Source organism: Phalaenopsis equestris, unplaced genomic scaffold, assembly GCF_001263595.1.
Source record: "Phalaenopsis equestris unplaced genomic scaffold, ASM126359v1 Scaffold000096, whole genome shotgun sequence".
NCBI lineage: Eukaryota > Viridiplantae > Streptophyta > Magnoliopsida > Asparagales > Orchidaceae > Phalaenopsis > Phalaenopsis equestris.
This window is the reverse complement of record NW_018164538.1, coordinates 141,594-154,712: the sequence shown is the minus strand read 5'-3', so window position 1 is coordinate 154,712 and position 13,119 is coordinate 141,594. Positions and strand designations below refer to the sequence as shown.

The 13,119-nt window shown below is 35.5% G+C and overlaps 1 protein-coding gene across 1 annotated transcript in view; it reads right to left on the bottom strand.

Annotated features, from left to right (window-relative positions):
- Positions 1–8,951, bottom strand: part of LOC110020414 (cell division control protein 2 homolog A) — a 72,475-nt gene extending 63,524 nt beyond the window's left edge. Inside the window, exon 1 of the mRNA XM_020718506.1 lies at positions 8,828–8,951. The gene's annotated coding sequence lies outside the window, so the exon portion shown is untranslated. The remainder of the gene's footprint in view (positions 1–8,827) is intronic.
- Between the last annotated feature and the right edge of the window lie 4,168 nt (positions 8,952–13,119).

Sequence of the window (13,119 nt, the reverse complement as noted above, 5' to 3'; positions counted from 1 at the left end):
GTTAAATCTCTGTGTTCTTCTGAATTTGTGTCGTTCTTGTTTCTTTTCACCCTAATTTTCTCAACAAGTGGTATCAGAGAGAAGTTCGAGAGAAGGAAGAAAAATTCTCGACGGCGCAGAGGAGTTTGGCGGCGGAGGAAAAGCGGTTCGTGCGGAAGGGAACCGGGCAACGCTCGGAGGCAAAGCTCTTCGCGGACGTAGCAAAGGGAAGTTGTTCGTCGCCTTGGCGGACGGTTTGGGAGTCGTTGTTCGCGGAAGATCACAGCAGTTCGCTGGACGCAGAGGAACGCCGCAGTTCGCGAAGGTTTCGAAGCAGAGGAACGCGAGGAGCACGCGGAGGTTTTGGCGCACGCGAGGAGCACCGCAGTTCGCGGGAATTTCTTTCCAGAAATTTGATTCCTTCTTTGCTCGAGGCGTTTGGAGAAAAGAATCAAACAGAGGAATATTCTTCCGTTGGGGAAGAAGGAAATCCGATTTCAGTTCCTTTACAAGAGGGATTTTTACTTGCAAGGAGGTGATTTAAACAGTTGCGGAGAAGGAAAGTTTTTGAAATTTAATTAATTATTTAATTAATGGAGACTTAATTAAGGGAACTTAATTAAGAAAATATTTCATTTTTTTTCTTTCCAAAAGAAAAAAAACTTTTTACTTTTTTGAAAAACTTAATTAAAAGGTTTTTTTAAAATCCTTCTTTCAAAAAAACTTTTTACTTTTTTGAAAAACTTAATTAAGAGGTTTTTTTAAACTTAATTAAGAGGCTTTTTCAATCCTTCTTTTTCTTTTTGAAAAGCTTCTGAGCAAGGATTTGCTGAGAAATTTTTGCTGAAATAATTTGTTGCAGGAGTTATTTTCAAATGATTTTTTCTGGTACAAAATTCGAGGTGGTGAAGTTCGATGTAACTGATAACTTTGGATTGTGGCAAACAAGAGTAAAAGATCTGTTGGCTCAACAGGAAGTCTTGAAAGCTTTGCGGGCAGCAAAATCAGATGTCATGGAGAATAAAAAATTGGGAAGAATTACAACAACGATCGGCGACAACTATACACTTATGTCTGGCAGATGAAGTTATGTATCACGTAATAAATTTAAAATCTTCATACGAGATATGGAAGAAATTAAAGACTCAGTTTATGGCTAAATCTCTGACGAATAAGTTGTATCTGAAACAAAAGTTGTATGGGCTGAAGATGCAAGAAGATTATGATCTGACACAGCACGTGAATGACTTCAATCAAATAATCACGAATTTATCACGACTTGGTGTGATTATTGAGGATGAAGATCGATCGATGATTTTGTTGTGTTTGTTGCCCTCTTCTTATGAATACTTGGTAACTACTCTGACATATGGGAAAGAAACTATCAAAGTTGATGAGATTAATACAGCATTGTTGGCTCACAACCAGCGGAAGCAGAATGCAGGGGAAAGCTCTCACGACGACAGTTTATATGTTAAGGGTAAGCAGGATCGTGGAAGAAAGAAAAAGGAGTGGAATGCAAAATTTGGAATGCAAAATTTCAGATCCAAGTTCAAAGGCAAAAAGACAATTCATTGTTACAGTTGCAATGAGTTAGTTCATATGAAGAGAGATTGTCCAAAGCTGAAGAAGCAGACTGGAGAGAAAGATGATACTTTATCAAAGTCTGTAAATGTGGTGCAGAATGTGGTGTAAATGTGGTGCAGAATGATAATTCAGATTGCAGTGATGGCGATATGCTCTCAGTTTCATCAACTCAGATCACGGATGCATGAATTCTTGATTCAGGGTGTTCTTATCACATAACACATAATAGAGAGTGTTTTACTTCATATAGGTTAACTAATTCTGACTCAGTCTATCTGAGAGATGATAGATGTTGCAATATTGTTGGTATTGGAGAAGTCATAATTAAGATGTACGATGATACAGTTAGAACGTTATGTGGTGTCATACATATTCCAGATCTGAAGAAGAACTTGATTTCCTTGGACACTCTACAAAGAAATGATTTTATTCTTAAGGCTGATGAGAATAGAAAAACCATCAGAATTGTTAAGGGGGTGCTGACGGTGATGAAAGGAAAGTTAACTGCATGCAATATCTACAAACTGTTGGAGAGTACAGTTGTAGGTGGACTTCATTCTATGGAGTCAGATGATGACAGTACAAAGCTATGACATATGCGTCTGGTTCATCTCAGTGAACGTGTGATGACAGATTTGCATAGAAGAAATATGTTGCATTGTGTTAAAAACTGCAAGCTAGATCTTTGTAAGTTCTGTATTCTTGGAAAACAGACTAGAGTCAATTTTATGACTGGAAAACACAAAACTGAAGAGATTCTTGATTATGTGCATTCTGATGTATGGGGCCCTATTGGGGAGTTGCCATTGGGAGGATCTCAGTATTTCGTTACCTTTATTGATGATTTCTCCAGGAAAATTTGGGTGTATTTCTTGAAGCAGAAATCGAAAGTTTTCTCTAAATTCAAGCTGTAGAAAGCTGAGGTAGAGAACCAAACTGGCAGAAATATGAAGTGACACAGAGTACACAAATTCGCGGTTTCAGAAGTTTTCAGAAGTTCTGTGAGGAGCACCTGTGAGGAGCACGGGATTCAGAGACATTTTTCAGTGCGCAAGACACCACAGCAAAATGGTGTGACAGAAAGGATAGACATGTCCTTAACTGAAAGGGCAGGATGTTTGAGACTGAATGCAGGGTTTCCTAAGAATTTCTGGGCAAAGGCTGTGAATATGGAATGTTATCTCATCAATAGATCACCTCAAGCATCATTAGGTGGCAAGGTCGCAGAAAGGTATGAACAGGTAATCCAGTTAAATTCAATCATTTACGGATTTTTGGTTGTTCTGCTTATGTGCATGTACCTAGAGATGAAAGATCAAAACTTGATGCAAAATCCAAGAAGTGCATCTTTTTAGGCTACAATAAAGGTGTGAAATGATACAAGTTTTGGGATCCGATTAAAAAAAAAATGGTGATCAGCAGAGATGCAGTTTTTTATGAGCAGTTTATGTTAAAGCAGAATCAAGACAAGGTGTCAGAGAAGAGTTCTAGTTCAGATGCAGTGCAGATGGATTTAGAACAACAGCCAGTAGCTTCTAAGAGAGGTGAAAGTTCAAATCCAACACCTGGTGATTCTATTCCAGATGATCTGCAGAATTATAACTTAGTCAGAGATAGACAGAGACAGCGCCAATGTAAAGCCTCCTAGCAGGTTGGGTTATGAAGAATTGGTCTCTTGTGGACTTCTAATCAGCAGCGATAATTCAGTCACTTTTCAAGGAGCTATCACTAGCCACGAGAAAGAGAAATGGATGGGTGCAATGGTTGAGGAGATGGATTCTTTACAGAAAAATCGCACATGGGAGCTACTTTAGTTTCCTGAAGGAAAGAAGGCTATTGGTTGCAAGTGGGTCTACAAAAGGAAACCAGCAGAATCAAAAAAAGAAGGGGAAAAGTTCAAGGCTCGACTGGTTGCAAAGGAATTTTCACAGTAGAAGGGGATAAATTATGATGAAATATTTTCTTCTGTGGTCAGACATACTTCAATCAGGGTAGTGTTTACATTAGTAGCTATTTGAGATTTGCATTTGGAGTAGATAGATGTTAAAACTGCTTTCTTGCAAGGTAATTTGGAAGAGCAAATTTACATGGAGCAGCCAGAAGGGTTCACTGAGCTTGGACAGGAGCATCTGGTTTGCAGGTTAAAGAAATCGTTGTATTGGTTGAAACAGTCTCCAAGACAATGGTACAAGCGGTTTGACTCCTACAAAATTCAGATTAGCTACAAGAGATGTGAGTATGATTTTTGTGTTTATGTGAAGAGTCTTGATGATGGTTATATTATTTTTTTGTTATTGTATGTTGATGATATACTGATTGCTGCAAAAAATATAAATGATGTCCGTGGTTTGAAAGCTTTATTGAGTCAGGAATTTGACATGAAAGACTTGGATCCTACGAAGAAGATTCTTTGAATGGAGATTCATCGAGGCAGAAGCTCAAGACGATTATGTTTATCTCAACGAGACTATGTTGAGAAAGTATTGGAAAAGTTTGAGATGAGCAAAGCAAAACTTATAAGCACTCTTTTGGCAAATCATTTTAAGTTTTTTTCAGAACAGTGTCCTAAGACAGATACAGAAATCCAAGACATGGCAAATGTTTCATATGTCAGTGCAGTTGGTTGTTTGATGTATGCAATGGTATGTACTCGTCCTGATTTGGCTAATTTTGTTAGTCAAGTCTGCAGATACATGGCTAAACCTGGAAGGCGACATTGGGAAGCAGTCAAGTGGATTTTCAGGTATCTGAAGGGTACTGTAGGACATAAAATTATTTTTGGCAGTCAGCAGAATGATCCATCAGTTGTGGGGTATGTTGATTCAGACTATGCAGGTGATTTGGATGGCGGAAGGTCTACAACTGGGTATGTGTTTACTCTTGGTAGAAGACCTATATGTTGGAAATCAACAATTCAGTCTATTGTGACATTATCTACAACTGAAGCTGAGTACATGACAGCAGTTGAAGCTGCTAAAGAAGCCTTATAGCTTGCTGGGCTAGGAAAAGAACTGAGCATTGAGCAAGGTGGAGTTCAGTTGCCTTGTGACAGTCAGAGTGCTATTTATCTGGCTAAGAACCAGGTGTACCATGCGAGAACCAAACACATTGATGTCAGGTATAACAAGATCAGAGAATTGATTGCTTCTAGGGAGATACTGTTGCAGAAGATTCATACTGATGAGAATGCAGCTGATATGTTGACCAAGTCAGTTACTATCAACAAATTCTTGCATTGCTTGGACTTGTTGAATGTATGCAGTTGCTAGAGATGCATGGTGGCCCAACCCACTTCTGGTATGTAAAAAACTCCATGACGTATTTCTCCTAAGGGACTGGATATTTGCCAAGGTGGAGATTTGTTAGATATTGCTCATATATCATAAATGGACAGTGTTAAATCAGGAGCGGAGCAGAGCGGAAGATTCTGTCCAAATCAGAGAAGTTTCGTTATGTGGGTTGGGGGTGTAGTACAGGGTTAATATACCCAAGGTTTCTTTTTTATGTGTTTTCTAGGGTTATAAATTAGGCTTGTATATAACCCTAGGGATTATCCCTGAATTTTGTACTTGTTCTGAATTGGTGAAAAGTCGTCGCTCTGCTCCCGAGGACGTAGGCATCTTTGCCGAACCTCGTTAAATCCCTGTGTTCTTCTGGATTTGTGTCGATCTTGTTTTTCTTCACCCTAATTTTCTCAATAGTTGTTGACCCCCACCAGCATCAAACCTACTATCCAATGTAATGCAATGCAAGACATAAGTCTAGTATCAAACCATGATACAGCTAAAGGTTTTGAGGTTAAGTGATCAATAGGTTCATTTGCATCAATTAGACCAAATTAGGCAAACATGTCTAAGCACTTAAAGATTGGTTTAAGAGATCAACTTGGTGCTTAAAAAGTATACTAAAGATTTAAGATATATTAATTTCAAAAATCGGTCAACTTAAGCTAGTTTCGGGTCTAAGCTAGATCAAATGGGTTATGATTGGGTTAAATGAATTTAATGCTCCTATATATTAGGTTATCATAAATTAGGTCCACCTAAAAGAATGGTTGGCTATGATCCTTAATATCAAAAGGCCTAAGGAGTTCTAGTGTAAGTCAATTAAGACCAATTTAATTTTAAATCAATCCACTAAACCACCTAAGGCATGGTTATATAGAGACGAGCAACAAGCTTATTATAAGATCAACTAAATGGTGAAAAAATAAAAAAATTACTTTAGATGAGCCTAGGCCAGTGCAAAGGTAAATGAATTACATAGGTTATATCTACACTTAATTGAGTAAATAAAGGTCCGGGTTAACAAAGAGGGCATCAGAATAAACCTTAGATTACTATGTCAAATGGAATAATTAGGTTGAGCCACTAAAACAGTTAGGGTCTATCAGACACTTAAAATGAATCAACATACATCAAAGATACTAGGTTAATTGGGTCAAAGCTTAAAGCTAATAGAAATGTTGATTTAAGATTAGCCACCAAAGGTCTAGGCTAGTTTAGTCTAGCTCTTAGGAAGCTAAGGGATGTGTCTAAACTTATGCCAAAAAAGGGACCAACGACAATTTTGTCATCAACTTCAATGGTGGTTTTGTTTTATTTTTGTGCAATTACATCTTCATTCTCAACTTTTAGAATATAGTGAAGGATTGAAATTTGACTTTTTCTTGCACTTAAGATAAAGCTAAGTGTGTTTATAAAGGATAAGCTTTTCAGGCTTTCTCTCTTATGAATGAATACTCTCAACCCATGAGTATGAAAAATCAAGCTTTAAACTTTCGCTAATATGTGGCCAAGATAATGTTCAGACTAGCTTTTGAAGGTAAATAACTGAATATCATTGTCATTCATTTTTCTTTTTGAAGTTCAAATTCTTACTTGATCCTTCTTATTTGTTTGGTCGGATGGTTCTTGCAAGAATTTGAGATTAGCATGGACATCCATAAGCAGTGAAAATTCTTTTTCAAAAAGATGTCTCATCGAAAAGAGGCATCAAATGTGTACCATATTGAGAATTTTTTTATTTAACAAATCAAGATTTATAATAAACACACTATTGATTCAATTATTTTGTTGACTTAATTCACTTCAAATGGGCCTTCTGCTACTACTAAGAAGAAAATTATTGAGCAAAGCACACTTAAGAAAATAAATAATTTGATACCTCCTGGGCCAGCTGGAATTATCTAATAACAAAGCCACAATAGCACAAAAAGCGATAAACAATTAGAAGGCTAAAGCTATAGTTATATTCCTAGTAGGAAGGGCAGAATATTTAATACACCCTCTTAATAGCTTTAAGCTTTCATTTTCCAACACGGGAATAAAATAGCCTTTAGCAAGAATAATGCCTATCATTCATAAAGTGATTTTTATGTCAAATTTAAATAGTCGGGGTATGAATTTATAACATTTTGAAATAAAAGGGCTAAAACTCAACTACAATAAGGAATTATCACCCACGACGGCATGTCATCACCTCTTAGGGAGTCTTCCCCTACATATGAGTGTCTCCATGGATGCCATTTTCCAAGCTCACCTGTAACTGATTGGCATCCTGCCATCGCTCATTTTCATTAGCTACAGAGCTATTCCAATTCCCATTGGCCTCATTCCATCATAGTGTTTGCATTTGTCCACATGCTAGTTGAAATGAAAGATATCATCCTCATTTCAATTGGCTCTTATCTGTGTCACTCTCCGAATAATATGAGCCACTAGCCTGCTTGAACAACCAACCAATCAATCTCTATTGCCTCCCTAATCAATCAAACACTTAGCTATTAAGTCATCATTCAATAAATTGACTCTTGATATTCTACCAAGGCCATCTACATTTGGTCATCCTACGAGATGTATCATTCTCCTCTTCGACCAAGATATCACCCTTAACCCAATTGGGAATCTCCCTTTTCAATCGTTTGTGGAACAAGAATAGTCTCTTTATTGAATAAAGATTAATGAATCTTTTTGTAACCAAGATAGAAGACTCTTCTAGTGATCAAAATAAACCACCAAGATAAGCTCAAGTGGTAGAAGACTGAATGCCCAATATCTAAGGTAGCATTAGTCAAGTTAGTACAACTCAAACTCAGTTGACAGTTGATAAATGATTGATCGCATAAGTAGTTATGGTGACCAGAAAAAGTAAAAATTTCTCCCAGCCATTTAATTGATTGCATTTGACAAGCACATACAAGTGTCATCAATGCACTTAATTTTGGAGTTGGGCAATAAATTATCTTTTTTGTTTTTATTGTGAAATCAATCTAGATGACACTCAACAAAGAATTTCATTTCAAATCGACAAGACAAAAACTTAGAAACAAGACTAACCTACTACAGCCAAATTGTCAAGTAAATCTACGTATTCCATGATTAATTGAATTGAAAATGTGAAATAAGGAAAAATATTACAAATTTACAAAATAACAATCTACTTATCAGTTACGCACAAATTAGCACTTGAAAGCCAAAATACTCAAACCATAACATAAACTCTGACCAAACAAAAATAAAGGCTAAAAAATAAGGAAAAGGAGACAATGAGCCATTGTCTCAAAAAATTGAGGGAAATAATAAAGTAAATCAACAAAGATGTAAACTATGGATGAAACTATTTGAGGGAAATATTAAAGTAAATCATCAAAGGTGATAAGGTGGCATCTAAAGCACATTTTCTTGGTGAGATTAATCAATTAACCTTTGATCCTGACATCGAGGGAAAAAGAAAAATTTCATGACATGGAGGGAAGCTAGGCTACTTATGTACCAAATATTGGAAATTATACAAACTCCAATATAGATCAGCTTGTATCAATTTCCTAGAAATAGCGGAACCTCTTCAATCCAGCAAGATCTCTGTTTCTCTCCAAAGCTTTTCCATATAAAAAAATATTGTACGATTTATTTTATTTTCAACTATCTGTATTTGTGATATAAAAAACGGCCAAGTTAATCTAGAACAATCCTTACTCCACGGGCGCCATTCCCCTCATGCAACAAGGACAAGGATACAAACTTATCTTCATGATCAAGAGGACAATGGTACGTTGATTCCCCAATCATATGTTATTTAAGTCTAATCGATCCATTCTTCCAATCAAGACCAAAAATATTAAAATGTAAGATGAAGAAGATAACGAAAACAGTCGGGAAATAAAATAAAACCTAATTAGAAAAAGAGAAGCACAAATCAAACTGTAGAAAATGACGAAGCGTGTGAGAAGAACTGGACAAGCGAGAAGAAAACCGCCAACCTGTCGAAGGAGCTGGGCTTGTTCATCGGCGGGCCTAAACCCTCCTCTAATGCTGAGAAGAAAAACACCATAGACTCCCTTCCAATCACATTTCGGGATGGCGGGGTAATCGAAGGGAGAGGAGGGGAGGGGTTGGCGGGGTGCTCGAAGATTTATTCAAAAGTCTTTAATAAATAAATAATTAATTAATTTTTTTATCCCCTTAATGATAATAATTATTATTAAAATAGGATGGCGGGGTAATCGAAGGGAGAGGAGGGGAGGGGATGGCGGGGTGCTCGAAGATTTATACAAGTCTTTAATAAATAATTAATTAATTAAATTTTTATCCCCTTAATGATAATACTTATTATTAAAATAATTATTATTAAAATAGTTTTAAATATAGAAGAAGATTCATTTTCATTAGCATTTTACAAAGATCCCTCTTTGCTATACTATTTTCTACTCCCTTTAATATATTAAGCATCTATTCTAATAAGATTTTTTTTTAAGTTTTTGATAAATTTAAACAATAAGGGATTTAGATTGACTTGGAGTTCATGTTGTGTCAAAATTTTAACAACTTACACAAGTCATAGTTTCTCATTGATATTAATACGAATAAAGGCAATGAAGATTTTATCCATCTACCAAGTGATTCTACTTCAAAATAAAATAACTCGAGGTTCATGAATTAGATCAAGAATTTTAGATTGAATATGTTGTTTGAAGTGGATGTAAGATTAAGCAAATCAATGATATGCTAAAAATGGTGATTTTTATCACAATATTCTCTGTCTCCTGCCCCTTCATTTTTTTTTTTTTTATTCCCGTTGTTTCTTCTTTAGAATGTATTCTTGATGAAATAAACTTGACCACCTAGCAAAAATAATCAATAAAGGTGATAGGATGAAGGGGAAAATTTTAAGAGATAAACTCCACATACACAACTTAAATAGGGTAAGAAGAAGAAGAATTATGTTTGCATAGCTTGGGACAATCGGTGTACTCAACTTAAATTACGAGAAAATGCTAAATTGACATTAAGAAAAATGTTCTTTCAAATCATTTCAATTTTCAATATTTCATAGAAATTGATTTTAAAAAATAAAATCAAATACTTTGACTATAAATCTAAGTCTATTTGAAATTAAATATAGTCCTAATTAACTATCATTATTCAAACTTAAATATAATACAAAAGAATAATTCAACTAAACAATATTAATATTATAAAAAATTAAAAAAAAAAACTAGTAAGAATAAAAGAAAGCCAAGAAAGGCCTTAAATTGATATTGTGAAATATTATTATGGCCTTATTTAACATCTTATAATTCTATAAGAATTTGTATTTTGTTTGGTTGATTTAGATTAAATGGTGGGATGTACTTTATCGACTCTCCTAGATAAAAATGGCTATCCCATAAAAAGTTATTATCAATATAGTGGTTTAGGGTATTACTTCTCACCACGAGGTTGTAGGTTTGAATAATGTATTTTGCCCTTTTATGCTAATTTTAGCAATACATCCTTAATCATTTATGTATCATTTGAGGAGTTATGTCATCCCACTAAATCAAAAATCTGTTTTCGACAAATTCCCCAATACATTTTCACTTGAAATAATATTTTCAACTTTCATGTTTGAGTTGAATTCAAATGTTAGAATTGATGGAAGCGGCAACATTAGTAGAAATTTATTCTCTAAAAGAATCAACAATTAATTTTTGAGGTTCAAACACCTTCAATAAGAAAATAAATCTTGAAAAAGAATTATGAGCATATAAGAAGGCAAGCTTAAAATATGAACATTAGAATTGATTATACTACTTATTTAAAAAGGATAATGTTCCCTACAATGCAATCTCTTATACATGATTTGCATCAAGCATGTGAATGTAACTTGATTACCTTTATTATACCCTTGAGCAATTCCCCTATCATTGCATTTGTGTAATAATAAAACACATATATAGCATGCTTTGTCCCTCTTCACCCAATTTGAACCACACAATGCTCTCCAAGTCACCTCATTCACAAACTTCACAAGGAATCTTGTAGCCAACATGTAATTTAAATAGATCAATCATGATAGGGAATCGTAAATCATCTCTTTTGTTTCATCTCCCAACTCCCAACTCCCAACTCCCAACTCCCAACTCAAGCTAGTCCTAGTCGTAATCTTCTTCCTCTGACACACCCATCTTCCTCATTCTGTTTTTTTAACCAAGATCTAGTTATGAGTCTTTTTTCCCTCACAATTTTTTCTCCTTCATTGCAAGTGCTGCAAGCCATCTTTTCCCCCTCGACGTTATCATTTCACCTTCTTCATTTGAGTAGGTGAAAGAATTTTTAATTTGCTTTCATTAATTTATATTGCATTTATCTACTATTATGAATAGATTAGGTCAAGTTATGTTTCATTTAGATGCTTGAAATTTATCTCTTTTTTATGAATAGAATTACTTTTTTTTCAAAAATAAAGATTATTTAGAATTAATTATGGTGGTAATTAACTATTGAGCAAATTTCACCTATATTAACCCACCATTCTTTTTCTATGCCTACATATGTGCATGTTTTTGCTAAATTGTGAGTTTTATTTTGCAGAACATTCGATTTTATTCTATCTAGGGTGATTAGATGCAAGTAATCTTTTATTTTCTAAAAGCTTATTATACTCTTCTTTGTTAATAGTGTTGTTTTGATCTTTATAATAGATTTTTAGATATTTTATATTGTGTGAGTCTTATAATTAATTCTCATTTATAATTATATATGCTTCTACATATATCTCTTAACATTCATATTAGAATGTCATATGATATAAATTGTTTTAACTTGGTTGCATCATAAATTCTTGAATGATTCATATTGTAGCAAGAGATTTTTTCATACACATTGCCAGTGAAATCCCTTAAGTAAAATGAAGTTGAAATCTTAAATATCAAGGCATGTTTTGGTATAATGGGCAAATTTTGATAGAAGCTCCAAAGTTAAGCATTCTCTTGATCATGGAGCACTCCTGGGATGGTTAACTCCTAGAAGTTATACCAATGGGACAAAACCATGTGTTGTTGTTGCGAGATCTAGATATTTCAGTTGATGTGATATATATATATATATAAATCAAACAGAAACAGAAGAATGATCGATGAAGTGAAAAATAGAACGAGAAAAATCACACCAGAAAAGAACAACACAGCTGAACACAAAGATTTACATGGTTCGACAAATGACCTACGTCCACGGAGTTGTAGAGGATTTTACTACTTAAGGAATTTACACCAGTTGATCACCTCGACTTACAAGAGGAATCTCTCACTCTTCATTGCTCTCTCTCTTCTTCTCTCTCTGTTATTCTCTCTCTATACAGAGATACACTGAAGAAAACTATACACCGAGATACACCGAAGAAGACAAACTTACAAGAGAAATAAAGCCAATTTCTCTTCTGCCACAAGTCACAAAAAAGAAGTCTAGGGAAAACAATTTTGTTCTTCTTCCTTCTTCTTCCTTCTGTTGTAAGGAACTGCTCCTCCTGCTCCTCCTTGCACTTCTTGCACTTCTCTTCCTCTTCCCCGAAGAAACCTTCCTCTATCCCAAGGAAACCGAAGAAGAACTCAAAGTGTGACTTCTCTGAAAAAACTAAAGGAGAGTCGTCTAAAGCCTTTTATCACGAATAAGAGGGAGCAAAGAGATGACAAAAAAGAGAAGGCAGGAGTGATTGGCGCCAACGGTTCGCGAATAGGAGCGGTGTCGCGACAACAGGGACTGCGACACTTCGCAATCTGGAGCAGAGCGGGGTTGGGGCCACGACGCGAGCTGAAGCGGGAAATCGGGAAGCGGATCGGGCTCCAGCTCTAACAATCTCTCACTTGAAGACTGATACACCTGCTGCAACATCTCCTTCCTCACACTAACATCCTTCACAGGTGGTGTCGCTCTTTTCTTCAAACATGAATCTTCTAATGTGAATCCTCTACCTTGAATCCTCCACTATGATTCCTCTACCTTGAATCCTCCACCTCTACAACTCAAAGCCTTATCTTCATTCCAGAAGACCAACTGAAGTTGTACACAACTTCAGTTTCTCAAGAGTAACACCCTCAGTTAACATATCAGCAAGCTCCACATAGCTTTGCACCTCCAAGATATTTTCTGGGTCACTCTTGTCTCTTCTTACAACTCCCAATGCATGGTCAACATCATGCCTCTACTGAAAGTCTTTTTCAACAACTCTAGCCTTGTACCTCTTACTGATATCATGTTCAGTCTTCACCTGGTACACCTACTTGTTGTGCAATGC